The sequence below is a fragment of the Panthera uncia genome (assembly GCF_023721935.1).
Source record: "Panthera uncia isolate 11264 chromosome C1 unlocalized genomic scaffold, Puncia_PCG_1.0 HiC_scaffold_4, whole genome shotgun sequence".
Classification (NCBI taxonomy): domain Eukaryota; kingdom Metazoa; phylum Chordata; class Mammalia; order Carnivora; family Felidae; genus Panthera; species Panthera uncia.
In genome coordinates, this window is record NW_026057585.1 from 22,232,563 (window position 1) to 22,246,194 (window position 13,632).

Below are 13,632 nucleotides of genomic sequence, written 5' to 3' on the forward strand. Positions count from 1 at the left end.
TCTTAGTCATATTGCATTTACTTTCAGAACAGAGACAACTATTTGATTTTTTTCTCTCCAATTGTCTTTTAGTTCTTTATAATAAGTGAAAATGCACACACACACACACACACACACACACAATTTTGTTTTATTTGCAGTCAGACTTATGACTATGTTTTAGCTAAAAGATTCTCTCTTAGAGTAAAAAAAACAAAACAAAAATAGAAACATCTAGAGACATATCTTAAAGAAACAGAAATTATGATAGAGTAAATTTTAACTAGGGGTGTGTGTGTGTGTGTGTGTGTGTGTGTATAGTTAAATTCTGAATATAATATAATTAAATCACTTTTGCTATAGCTTTTGTTATTTACATAAACAAAAAAATATGAAAAACAAATTTTACCTCCATCTCCTCACAAAAACAAAATACAGTTCAGAACTGCATCCTAATGCATTTATTAAAAGAATAAACTTTCATAATTTGAAGAACATTGGTGGTAATACTGAAATGATCAAAATGTTAAGTCAAAATTGTGATTGATATAAGGGTCCCTGGGTGGCTCCATCAGTTAAGTGTCTGACTTCAGCTCAGGTCATGATCTTGCACTTCACAAGTTCGAGCCCCGCATCGGGCTCTGTGCTGACAGCTCAGAGCCTGGGGCCTGCTTCAGATTCTGTGTCTCCCTCTCTCTCTGCCCCTCCCCTGCTCATGCTCTGTCTCTCTCAAAAATAAACATTAAAAAATTTTTTAAAATTGTGACTGATATAAATTTGCCTTCAGTAAGTAAATTATCAACATTTTGTCTTCTCATTATTATATTCTTAATTTGTTATATAAGTGTAGGAAAAGTATTTAGACAGAATTATAAGAAGAGGCTTTATTTTAAGATTGATGCTGAAATGTGGATATATGCTTTGCAACAATAACACTGGAAATTTATTAGTATCAACATCTTTTTCCAACCTGTGAAGCAAGTTTGTGTATCATTTTCATGAAAAGATTTTTTTAAATGTTGATTCAAGAGAATGTTACTATTCATATAAAAACAAGCCTTGAATCAGTGACTGTAATTACAGTAAGTGTATGTTTGTATTATTTTTGTTTGTTTGAATGGTCTTCATTATATATATGGTTTGTGTACTAATTACTACAAGTTTTCTATAGGCTTTGTTAGTTTGGGAGATGTTTGCTTTTAATTAAATAATCTTGTTTCATTCACCCAAGACCTGTACCTGAAGACCTAATATAATCTTATCATTATATAGGTAGTAAATAATCTTCACAGTCTGTTTTTAAAAGTCTGGCACTATTTGAGACACTTTATATAATTTTGGAGCCTCTCAGTCTTTTAGCTGTCCAGGGATCTATATAGTCAGATGAACGCAGGAATTCTTTACATACATTGTGTCTAAGGACACCCTTTTTCCTATGCAAACCCAGGATTATCTTTCTTCACATTTGTGCAATTGATTTCTCATCAGTAGATCTCTGAGGGTGATGGTATTTTTATACCCATTATACAGATGATTAGCTGGGACTCAGAAGGGTTGAATGATTCACACAGCTAGCAAACTGCAGAGCGTGGGCTTGGATTTAGACCTTTCATGGTTAAGTTCAGTCTCTTTCTCCTTTACTCTGTGTTGAATATCTAGTATTGACTACTCCATTGCCCCACTCAGAGATTTCGTTATGAGTCATAAATATGGATTTCTTTGTGCCTTATGTTACTTGGACAAATCAAGATACTGAGTAAACCCATTCTGACAGGGCATGAATGGCAGAAAGCACACCTATTGCTAAACTCACTCATAAATATGTCTCAGCTTATATATGGATAAATATTTAACCAAATAAATTTCAAAATCATATTGCATTTTGAAAATGCTAGTTTTCTATTTAATTCAGTGAACATTTTTTATTTTTTTAATGTTTATGTATTTATTTTGAGAGAGAGCAGGTGTGAGCGGGGGAGGGGCAGACAGAGAGGGAGAGAGAGATCATCTTAGTCAGGCTCGATGCTATCAGCACAGAGACCAATATGGGACTCACCCCATGAACTGTGACCTAAGCCAAAATCTAGAGTCAGATTAGTAAGTGACTGAGCTACCCAGGTACCCCAATTCAGTGAGCATTTATTGAGTACCTCCTGTGTGCTGGAGATACTAAAATGATTTCTCATAGAAGTCTTTTAAAAAATAACTCTACAGTATAAAGAACATATACGAATGGCCAATAAGCACATAAAAACATATTCAACATCATTATCTGTCAGAAAATTGTATATTAAAACCATGATGAGATACACTTCACACTTGCTGGAAATGTTAGAACTGACACTGGAAATATTGGTGAGATTATGGATGAACATGTACTCTAATACATCCAACAACTATGGAAAACTATTTGGCAGTTTCTTCGAAAATTAAACACACAACTACACTCTAAGGAAGAAATTCCACTTCTCGGTTTTTATCTAAGAGCAATAACATATGTTCACAAGAACATTTGGATAAGAATGTTTTTAAAAGTTCTCATCAGAAGAAAAAATTGTGTGGTGATGGCAGTTAACTAAACTTATGTGGTAATCATTTCACAATATAGACAAATATTAAATCATTATGCTGCACATCTGAAACTAATACAATATATGTTGATTATATATCAATAAAGAATAATATTTTAACAAATTTATTTATAATAAACCAAACCAGGAAACAAATGTCCATCAGTGGAAGCTATATTCATACACCAGAATACTACACAATAATAAAAAAAGAAGGAAATACTGATAACACTCAGTAAGATTAATGAGCTTCACAAAACTGAAGAACTAAAGAAGCTAGACATGAAAGATTACATGTTGTATGATTTTAATATACGAAGGTCAGAACAGACAGGGATAGAAAACAGAATGGCGACTGCCTGCGGTAGGTGGGGGTGAAGTGACTAAAAAGGGACATGAAGAAACTTTCTGGGATGATGGAAGTGGCTATACAGTAGTCCCCCCTTATCCATGGTTTCGCTTTTTGCAGTTTCAGTTACCCACAGTCTGGAAACAGATGAGCCTCCTTCTGGTAAATCATCAGAAGGTCAATAGTAGCCTAATGCTTCATCACAATGTCTACCTCATTCACCTCACTTCACCTCATCTCATAGACATTTTATCATCTCGCATCATCACAGGAAGGATGAGTATTGTATAAAATTATTTTGAGAGAGAGAGACCACCTTCTCATAACTTTTATTACAGTATATTGTTATAATTGTTTTATTTTATTATTACTTACTGTTGCTAATATCTCACTGTACCTAATTTATAAATTAAACTTTATCATAAATAAGTATGCATTGAAAAAAAACAGTATGCACACGGTTCAGTATTATTTGCAGCTTCAGGCATCTACCTGATGTCTTGGAACATATCCCCTAGAGATAAGGGGTTAAGTACTGTATATTGACTTTTGCATTGACTATGTACATATACACACTTGACAAAACTTGTCAAATTGGTCACTTAAGATCTGCATGTTTGCTCTACGTAAATTGAACCTCAATTTTTTTTTTTAAAGTAAATTTGTGGTAGATCTCTTGTAAAGACAAACAGAGAGGGAGGAAGGCAAACCACAAGAGACTCTTAAATACAGAAAACAAACTGAGGGTAGACAGGGTATGGGAGAGAAGGAAAATGGGTGATGGGCACTGAGGAGGGCAGCTGTTGGAATGAGCAATGGGTACTGTATATAAGCCAATTTGACAATAAATTACATTAAAAAAAATCTCTTGTGAAGAAAACAATCTGTTTGTAAGCAACTTCCACCTTTTTTTGGTTATGTTAATAATTAATTTTAAAATTTAATGTTTTCTTAAAGTAAGGGATACCAAGCAGACAAGTCTGGTTGAGCCCTAATGGACACAGATTTTCAATCTATCCCTCTACACTCTAAAGTTCAAGCTCAGAATAGATTTTACTCATTCATCTACAAATGCATTCATACATTTATTTTGACAAATGAGAAATAACCTATGAGTGGAGACTGCCATTTTCCAGCAAATTGAAAATAACATGTGTTAAAGACTAGCATTGGCTTTAAGCTATGATTTCTAACCACTCCTTCAGGATATTAAACTTATTTGCCAACTCTTTCCAGGCATGAAAAGTTTGAAAAGAACCCTAGGATTCTGTGTTTATGGAAGTGCCAGATTGTGACAAGTACACAGCTCCCAAGCACTACGCAACATACACCTCAATCATCCAGAGGGGCAAAGCGAACTTCCTGTGTGGACCCCAGCACCCCCCTGCAGGTGACTTAAGAGGGCCTCAGCCACAGTGTTTGTGGAGAGGGCTGTGCTAGTTTCCAGGAATATTCAATCTGTGGCCTCTGTGCACAGCCTGCCAAAAGCACTGCGATTGGTTGTGCCAATTGTGTTGGTGTTTTATGGCTCTGTTTGTCTTTAATGATCTGTAGCTTCTCTCACCATGAAAGCTTCTGAATCTTGGCTCCTTCCCAACTGCTCTATTGATCTGAAATTTGGCCAGCAAGCAAAATCTTTTGTTTGTTTTTGGGATTATTTTTATTATCTGGCTCCAGACAGGGAGCACAGAATGGGGTGGAGACTTCACAGAAATGAGGACATCTACTCCTTTGGTAGCACTCCTGAGGGCCTAAGACCAGTCCTCTGGTGCTATAAAAGAACACTGTTCAAAGCTGTAAAGAGAATTCACATTTGCATTGTATTGATGGCAACAACAGCTTGTTAGGCCCCCATCTGTCAGAGCAGAAGGTATTCTGCAGTTCAGAGAGTCAGGGCTCTGGGGCACTTCTTTCCAGAGTGATCTACTGCAAAACAACAGACACCAGTTTAGAGAGGACGAGTTTACACATAGGTGGAGTAATAACTCCCTATATGTTATGATTTTAGGGCTGGGAACCAACCCAGATCCTGATTTATTTAAGCTCACTACAGTTTTAAATTCTGCTAAACCCGTGTTTCCAAAACTGGGTGCCCTCAGCACCCTACCAACTCTAAATGAGAAAAGCAAGTCTTCAAAAATTTTTGTGGTCAGTTATTTTGGGGGAAAATCAACATATAATATTCATTTCTTAAAGATTTGTACCTCCTATTAACACACTAAAAACTGTGGAAAAAAAATCCTGAGAAAAAGACCTGTTTTTCTTTCTTTCAACCAGCACTTCCAAAATTTCTTGATCATGGGGCCCCATTTAGAAGAGATTTTATACAATATATCTCAGATTGGAAGATAAGAACTTTCCATGGAAAACCTTTTAGAAGAGACATTGAATGAAACATACAATAAGGTATAAATGATGACTATAGGCCTTCCCTAGAGATAGATTTTGAGGGGACAGGAATGTATGGGTATATGTGTGTGTATTTACGTGTGTGTGTGTGTTTCCATGTATGTGCGAGTGTTAGAGTTAACTGTCCAAGAAATCTGTTATCCTCTTCTTTAATTATAGAGTCATAGCTAGGAAGCAGCTTCACAGCTAAGGACGACATTTTCTAGCTTCCCCTACAGCTGGATATGGCCATATGATTAATATTTGCCAACCGGATATGAGCAGAATTGAGGTATATAACTTCTGGCTAAGGCTTCTACCACAGAATACAGATGACACCAAGTCCTCTAGGGCCACAGTGTATTAGTATGACTCGTAAATCAAATCTAGAGGACAACCATTTTGATAAACAGGAACAAAGACTTGCACTACTACACGAATGAGAAATGAACTCTTATATTGAGAAATATTTTGGAATCCATTTGTTATAGTGCTTCAGTCTAACCTCATTAATATTCTATTGGGAGAGGAGATGGTGAGCAATAACATTTGGGAAGATATTGGGAACGAATGAAGAGAATCATTAAGAGCATCACACACCTGAGGGACTTAAGCAGTAAGTATCTGCAGAGAAGAGAGCCAGGGTCTGATGGTCCTACATTTAATTTTGCTTTTCTCACTCTATGTAAGTAACTTAGAGCACCTGCACTGGAAATAAACAAACCCACTTTCAATATTTGGCTCAGCCACTTACTAGTATGTCTTTCTCCTTTGCCAAGTCTCAAGTTTCCACACAGTAAAAAAAATGGATAATGATTTGCAACTTACACAATTATTTTAAGAACTAAATGAGAAGACATATGCAGTACATATGTGTACTGCACACATATACACATGTGTATTTAGAAACATGCACACAAAGTGGTAGTCATTAATGCTAGTCACAAATATTTTATGTGTCTTCCTCCTGGGCACATATTATGATTTCATGTCCCTATGTCCTTGAAATCAGAAGCTGTCATGTGACCTTCTAGGCCAAAGTTTTACAAGCCAGTACACACTTTTCATGTTTCCCGTTTCCTACCTCAGCAATTAAAAAGTGCAGAGGTGAATTGATCCCCTTTCCCCTGGTACTTGGAAGAGAACAGGGACAACTGGAGAGCTGGGGACTCCAGAGTACCCACATGAGCACACAGCATGAGTAAAAAATAAACCATTGTGGTGTAATGTGGCCTAATGTGGCCTTCACTGAATGGCTTAGATACTGGTTGCCAGCACTACAACTGTGCCATAACATGAACCTAAACCGTACTCAAATACTGTTTTTGCTTACCGTTCAGTTGACAGTCAGTAAGTAAACTATTATTGCAGGCTGGAAAGCTGGAGACCCATGTTATGATGTCACAAACTATTTATTAAACCTGTTGCTGCAATGATTTAAAAGGTAAACAAGTACCTAATGAACTTGGGAGTTTTGGGAGAAGAGACTGGAAAAGCATGTCAGTGTATGTTAGAGTTAATCATGGTTGCATTTGACAAGGCATTACAAAAACAAGATAAGCACAACAAAGCATTGGCTGGCTTGCAAGCAAGAATGAAAGGGGTTAGAGGGAGCCCAGACGAGTATTTTCATAAGGTTAGAAAGATAAGTGCTTTTCAACCCTCATGGTAACAGATAAAACTGAGGAAGCTTTTGGGTAACAAACGCCTATTAAAATTAAGCCTTGTGAGGAGGATCAAATCAAGGATATGGTTCTCACACCCATGAATTAAATTAATCTCAAAGCAAAGACCCAATTACAATACTGGCAACTGGTAAATCCCTTTAATTGGAGAAAAAAACATTGATTAGAGAAAAGAGATTAAAAATCACTATGTGTTTAAACAGAGTGAGACACATGGTGTGGGGACATGGAGAAAGTAAAAAATACGGAGAAATAATAATAATTATGTTAAAAAAACAGAACAATGGATGTGATCATTTGCATATACATCTACTGTTATAAATAAGGAGCATTTTATTTGAGGAATTCATACTATCAAAAAGACTATCAGGCTATATTAAAAGGGAATCTGACATATGATGACCACTGACTTTCCAACCTCCAAGCTATAATTTTCAACACTTATTTCAGAGGTGACCAAGAGGGTTAACAGAGAAGGCAAAGCATACAAGGCAGGGACAAAGGCCACTGAGAACACTGAGCATCACTTGGATATCCTGGCCTTTAAGTCTGATGTCTTGATTGGATGGAAGAGATATACTGAATTGAGTATCTGTACTCAGTGGTTATCACAAGGATTGCAGTAGTCATTACCACTGTTCATGATTTTTCTATTTCTCTTCCATTTAGACATATGGTAAGTTAAAATATTTCTGACCTCTTCGATCTGAGAGTGTCCACATGATTTGCTTTGGCAAATAAAATGGGAGTGAACACGACTACAGTGCCAACTCCCAGGGGAACCATAGAGAAATAGCTGATGACTTTGCCATATTTCTTTTTCCTACTTGGCAATAGTAGTAACACAGAGATGTAACCTCCCTCAGTTTGGGCCCTTACATGAGGATACCTTAGAAGCCTGCCATGGACATGAAGATTGACAAATAAACCACTGCAGTTTTGAGCCAGTAAGATTTTGGAGTTGTCTGTTACTGCAGCATAGTTATTCAATTTTGACAGAAAGAAATCAAAACCAGTTTTACAGGGATAGTTAATGTTATAGTAGGTTCAATCAGAAAAAGATGCAAAAATGATGTTTAGGAGCAGTGTTTCTTTAACCATGGATTGTGGCTTGTTTATTAGTGAGCTGTAAAATCAATTTGGTGGGTTTAGGGTGTAGTCTTTTCTAGAACAGAATAGAAAATATCATATAGTAAAGATTAAAGGATGATCTGTGTGTGTGTGTGTGTGTGTGTGTGTGTGTATAAAAGAGAAGCAGAGGTCGATATAAAGTATATTTCTTAGTGTGACTCGCCATTAAAAGTTTGAGAGTTACTGATAAAACCTAATTAATTGGAACACTTGAATGACTGAATTTAGATATGAAAGGCCATCCCCAAAGGGTTTGTGGTCTGTTAAAGTCAAAGTGCTCAGTTCTCAAACTTTTCCTGTTCAAACATTTGTTCACAGAATTCAATGAAGAGCTTATCAACTTTTTTATTGAGTTCAGATGAAATTGATAAAACAGTATTGATAATATATGAAAAGCTATGTCAAATAGCAGCTATAAGGAATAATAAAGATTAGTATATATTGTCCTGATTAAAACAAAACAAAACAAAACAACACAGGATAAAGTCGTTGACACCTATGAGCCAGTGAGTTTGGTATTGTGACAGAGAATATCATAAAATGATATATCTAAAAAGATTTAAAGAAGTGACAGCATGAATATTTTGATTAAGTTATGTCAGGTAAATATATTACTTATAACGGTATTTCTAGATATTGGCTCAGAATTACATTAAAGACTATATCAGGATGTCAGAAACTCATTTGATAGAACTTCTTAAAATATATTTGAAAAAAATGAAGAAATTTGGGCTTGTAGTTGTACTATTGGGTAGATTCATCATTTCTGTAATGATGATTTATAAAGAATATTGCTAATAAATCCACTAATTTGGAGGGAGATGCCTAAGGACATGTTAATGACCTCTGTCCTCACCTCTTTCCTACTCAAATATATGTTCACTGTCTTCAGTGAAGAGTTTATCTAATTTTTAGGTGACATAAAACTGAGATGGATATTGAATAAAGTAGGTTAGAGGCTCAAGGTAAAGAATATCCCCCCAAAGGGTGGGGGCACTTGGGTGGCTCAGTCAGTTAAGCATCTGACTTCGGTTTGGGTAATGATCTCATAGTTTGTGTGTTCGAGCCCCGCGTCGGGCTCTGTACTGACAGCTCAGAGCCTGGAGACTGCTTCTGATTCTGTCTCCCTCTCTCCCTGCCTCTTCTCCATTCATGATCTGTCTCTTTCTGTCTCAAAAATAAATAAACCTTAAAAAAAAAGAATGTCCCCAAAAGGGTAGAGTTATGAGTCAAACCTAAAAAAATCTAATAAGGATAATTATAAACTTAAAAACTTAGAGTTCAAAGGCACAGATGAACCCAGAATAGACAAAATTATAGATACAAAGATATATTTCAAAGATAACATCAAATAGTAAGAGAAAACCCTTATATAGCACTTAGTGAAAAATTCTTTTGTAACTAGTTTACTTATATTTACTCATCAAAACCATCCTATAATGTGTCATTTTTGTCCCCAGTTACTGATGGAAAAACTGAAGCACCTAAATTTAAAATAACTGATCAGTACCACAGAGCTGATAAACCACAGAGACTGGATAAGAAAATAAGTAGTCCGGCTCCAGAATATATTCTATCCATCTATTGGATTCAACAGTGTGGTAAAACCACTTAGACCATGTAATGTGCTTTTGGGTTGATCTTATTCTACAGATCCAAACCAAGGCAGAGGCTATGCAATGATTAGTCTCTGAAATATTGCTCTCAATTATGGCCCACACTCCTTAAGAGAACAGTGGCAAACAAGTATGTTCAGAGAAGGACTGGGACTGGATAGAGTGTGTAATAAGAGGAAATAATCAATAGTCAAAAGAACTGTTAACATACCAATGATACTGAATCTGAAAATGAGAAAATATGGGGACTATAATAGCTATCTTAAAAGAGTGGAATCTATGTCACATAGAAAAGAGATTTGTTTCATTGTGCATGAATATAAGAACAAAGCCTTAATAGAGTTAATGAATGGTAAATTGTGGTTCAATATGTAAGTAATAATTTCCTAATAATTATAGTTATTTATGTAATAATACATGAAGAGAATCCCTTGTGAAATATGTTTTTAATGGCAGAGATGTTTATTAAAGGATACATAATAAGATACCAAGGATGGTATAAAATTTTTACATACATAATTGAATTCAGACTATATGGCCTCAAATTTTTATGAGTCTACACTTCTATGAATTAAAAAAAAAAAAAGAGGCAAAGTGGTGTCATTTTCCTTTAGCCAGAGACACACTGCATTTGACCTGAGTAGGGTTTATTGACTTGTTGCATTATTGACTCAATAAGACAGAGTTAGAAATGACTTGTTTTAGGATTTGTCTGAAGTTAGGTGATTTGGGGGAGGCTTTAAGGAACTGGGGCTTTATCCTGCATCGGACGCTAAGAGGAAGCAGAGGCAATTCTATGATTAGGTATCTTAACACCTCTTATCTAGAAGGTGAGAAGAATGGAATGAAGCTAAAATTTTGATTGGTAGTAAAGCTGTAGACACTCATGTTAGCCAGGATAGGATATTTGGTGTATTTCTGTGGTGGGGATAATATTTTGTTTTGTCTGTGAATATACAAGATTAGACAATGGTCTTGTTTTTGTCTTGATTTATTACAATCACAGAATGGTCTGATTCTGGTACTCTGTAAAACTGTTTATGTTGAACAGGAGAAGAGAAGCCTAACATGAATACTAGGACATTTCATCCCCACACTGCCTGTGGCAGCATGTCCTTCATGACTTGAACTCCTGCCTGACAGGCCTACTTTGGTTCCAACTTCCATTGGGTAACTTTTCTCCAATAACATTCTCAAGAGCAGGGGCTATGCCTTATTTACATGTATATGCCAAGAATAGAGCCTAAATACAGTAGGTGCACTATTATGATGATGATATTATACAGTATTTATTATTATGTACCTTAGAGTATATATGTTATAGAATATACATACACACTTTTTATTATATACTATTATATTATATTGTTACATTAAAATGTGGAAGTAATCTGAAGTCAGTGTTTGTATTCTGTAGCTTCCTTGACTGAATTAAGTAGAGCACTACTCCATTTAGGTGGAAGCAATGTGAATCTGAGAGGCTGAAATGGCTCTTTTTTGGTCGAATGATTTCCAAAAACTTTAGACATTATATAAGTCTATACAGATAAGTCTCTTGATGTCAAATTCAGATTATTTCACTGACACATATGCAAAACATGACTGAAAAAAGCATAGAAGGTATTGGGCTGTTTAAAATGCAAACCACACAATCAGATAGCAGCCCAGCAGGCATGTGAAAATCTGAAATTTTAACTATTCCCACTTCCTTTAATGAAAACCCTTAGATGGACTTTTCATATTGGTTGGTTGCTCTCTCATTTTTTAAATATATCAATGTCCCTATACAGAGTGAGAGCTGTGAATGAGGCTTCTTATGCTATGCTCAAAATTTACTATCCATTCATGGAAGCCCTTTTATGTTTGTTTGTTTTACTACTGTTCGTTTACTTGTTGACAATCTAGGAAAAAGTACATGAAAAGGACAGGAATTTTCAATATCCCTAAAGAGGAGAGTAGTTAGAAACATCAAGAATGATATTTGAAAGTCTTCATGGATTGCTTAGCTTATTTGTCTGGCTTCCCTACAGTTCTAGTTGGCTCAGCTGGTTAGTACCCAGTGCTAAGAAAACCAAGCTTGTGGCTTTGATCCACTTTGAACTAGAAAGATTTTTGGAGATTGTTGAGATTAAAAAACTATTCTACTTCCAAAGGCTATGAAAGGACAAATTCTAAACATGTGGTAGACACCAGTGTGAGTGAAAGAGAGGGTTCTCAATGCAAACCAATCATTATTTCTGAATACTGCACTCAGAGGTGGGCTGGTTAAAGGGTGTAGGGGGTATCAATGACCCTAGCTAGAGTTGTAGGAATAATAATAATAATAGTAGTAGTAGTAGTAATAGAATGGGGCCACAGATTTCCTTACACTACAACCTAGAAGTATAGAAAAAAAATGCACCTTAATTTTAGGACTCATTAATTTGAATTTCTTCCTAAGCCCCAGCATATTGGATATTGAAGGAGAAAAAAAAACCCAAAATATTTGGTTATATCTGTTTTAAAATTTAGTCTGATCTAGAGAATTAAGATGTTCTTTTAGATAATGCTCAGTTTAACTTAGAAAAAAAAAAGCCTTTGCTTCTCATGTTTCTATGTGTTCTGCCCTTCTACTAGCTCCTGTTCCAGAAGGCATCCAGGTTCCAAGTGGAGAATGTTGAGGCTCAGGCTACATGAGGCAGAGGAAGACTTCAAGGGCAGTATCACTGGATCTTCATGTCTCAGGTATGATGTCTCTCTGGTCTACCTGGTTGCTGATTATTTTATGGATACTAATAACAAAAGTCTGTCATTTCTGATGCTGTGATACCTCTTACCTCAGTTGGGTGCACTAATTCAGCCCTTCTGCAGCTTTTGGACCACCTGAATCTTTATGTCTCATCTCCCATTGAGCCCCCTAATCAGATACAATAATCTCAGACTCTGCTTCAGGGTCATCTGGCCTCTTCCCAGGCTATACTCATTAACTTTCAACTCAGAAGAGGCAGTGGCATGGACTTCCAGCTGTATTACAAAGCTGTAATCATCAAGATAGTATGGTACTGGCACAAGAACAGATACTCAGATCAATGGAATAGAATAGAGAACCCAGAAATGGTCCCACAAACGTATGGCCAACTAATCTTTGACAAAGCAGGAAAGACTATCCAATGGAATAAAGAGTCTCTTCAGCAAGTGGTGCGGGAAAACTGGACAGTGACATGCAGAAGAATGAACCTGGACCACTTTCTTACATCATACACAAAAATAAACTCAAAATGGATAAAAGACCTAAATGTAAGACAGGAAGCCATCAAAATCTTCGAGGAGAAAGCAGGCAAAAACCTCTTTGATCTTGGCCGCAGCAACTTCTTACTCAACATGTCTCCAGAGGCAAAGGAAACAAAAGCAAAAATGAACTACTGGGACCTCATCAAAATAAAAAGCTTCTGCACAGCGAAGGAAACAATGAGCAAAACTAAAAGGCTGCCGATGGAATGGGAGAAGATATTTGCAAACGACATATCAGATAAAGGGTTAGTATCCAAAATCTAGAAATAACTTATCAGACTCAAAACCCAAAAAACAAATAATCCAGTGAAGAAATGGGAAAAAGACATGAATAGACACTTCTCCAAAGAAGACATCCAGATGGCCAACCGACCCAAGAAAAAATGCTCAATGTCACTCATCATGAGGGAAATACAAAGCGAAACCACAATGAGATACCACCTCAGACCTGTCAGAATGACTAACATTAACAACGAAGGCAACAACAGATGTTGGAAAGGATGCAGAGAAAGAGGATCTCTTTTACACTGCTGGTGGGAATGCAAACTGGTGCGGCTACTCTGGAAAACAGTATGGAGGTTCCTCAAACAATTAAAAATAGAACTACCCTACGACCCAGCAATTGCACTACTAGGTATTTATCC

The 13,632-nt window shown here is 36.2% G+C and overlaps 1 long non-coding RNA gene across 1 annotated transcript in view; it reads left to right on the forward strand.

Annotated features, from left to right (window-relative positions):
* Positions 1-6,640: 6,640 nt before the first annotated feature.
* The window catches only part of LOC125912370 (uncharacterized), a 55,285-nt gene continuing 48,293 nt past the window's right edge, over positions 6,641-13,632 (forward strand). The window contains exons 1-2 of the long non-coding RNA XR_007454685.1: positions 6,641-6,730; positions 12,335-12,442. This is a non-coding gene — a long non-coding RNA (uncharacterized LOC125912370). The remainder of the gene's footprint in view (positions 6,731-12,334; positions 12,443-13,632) is intronic.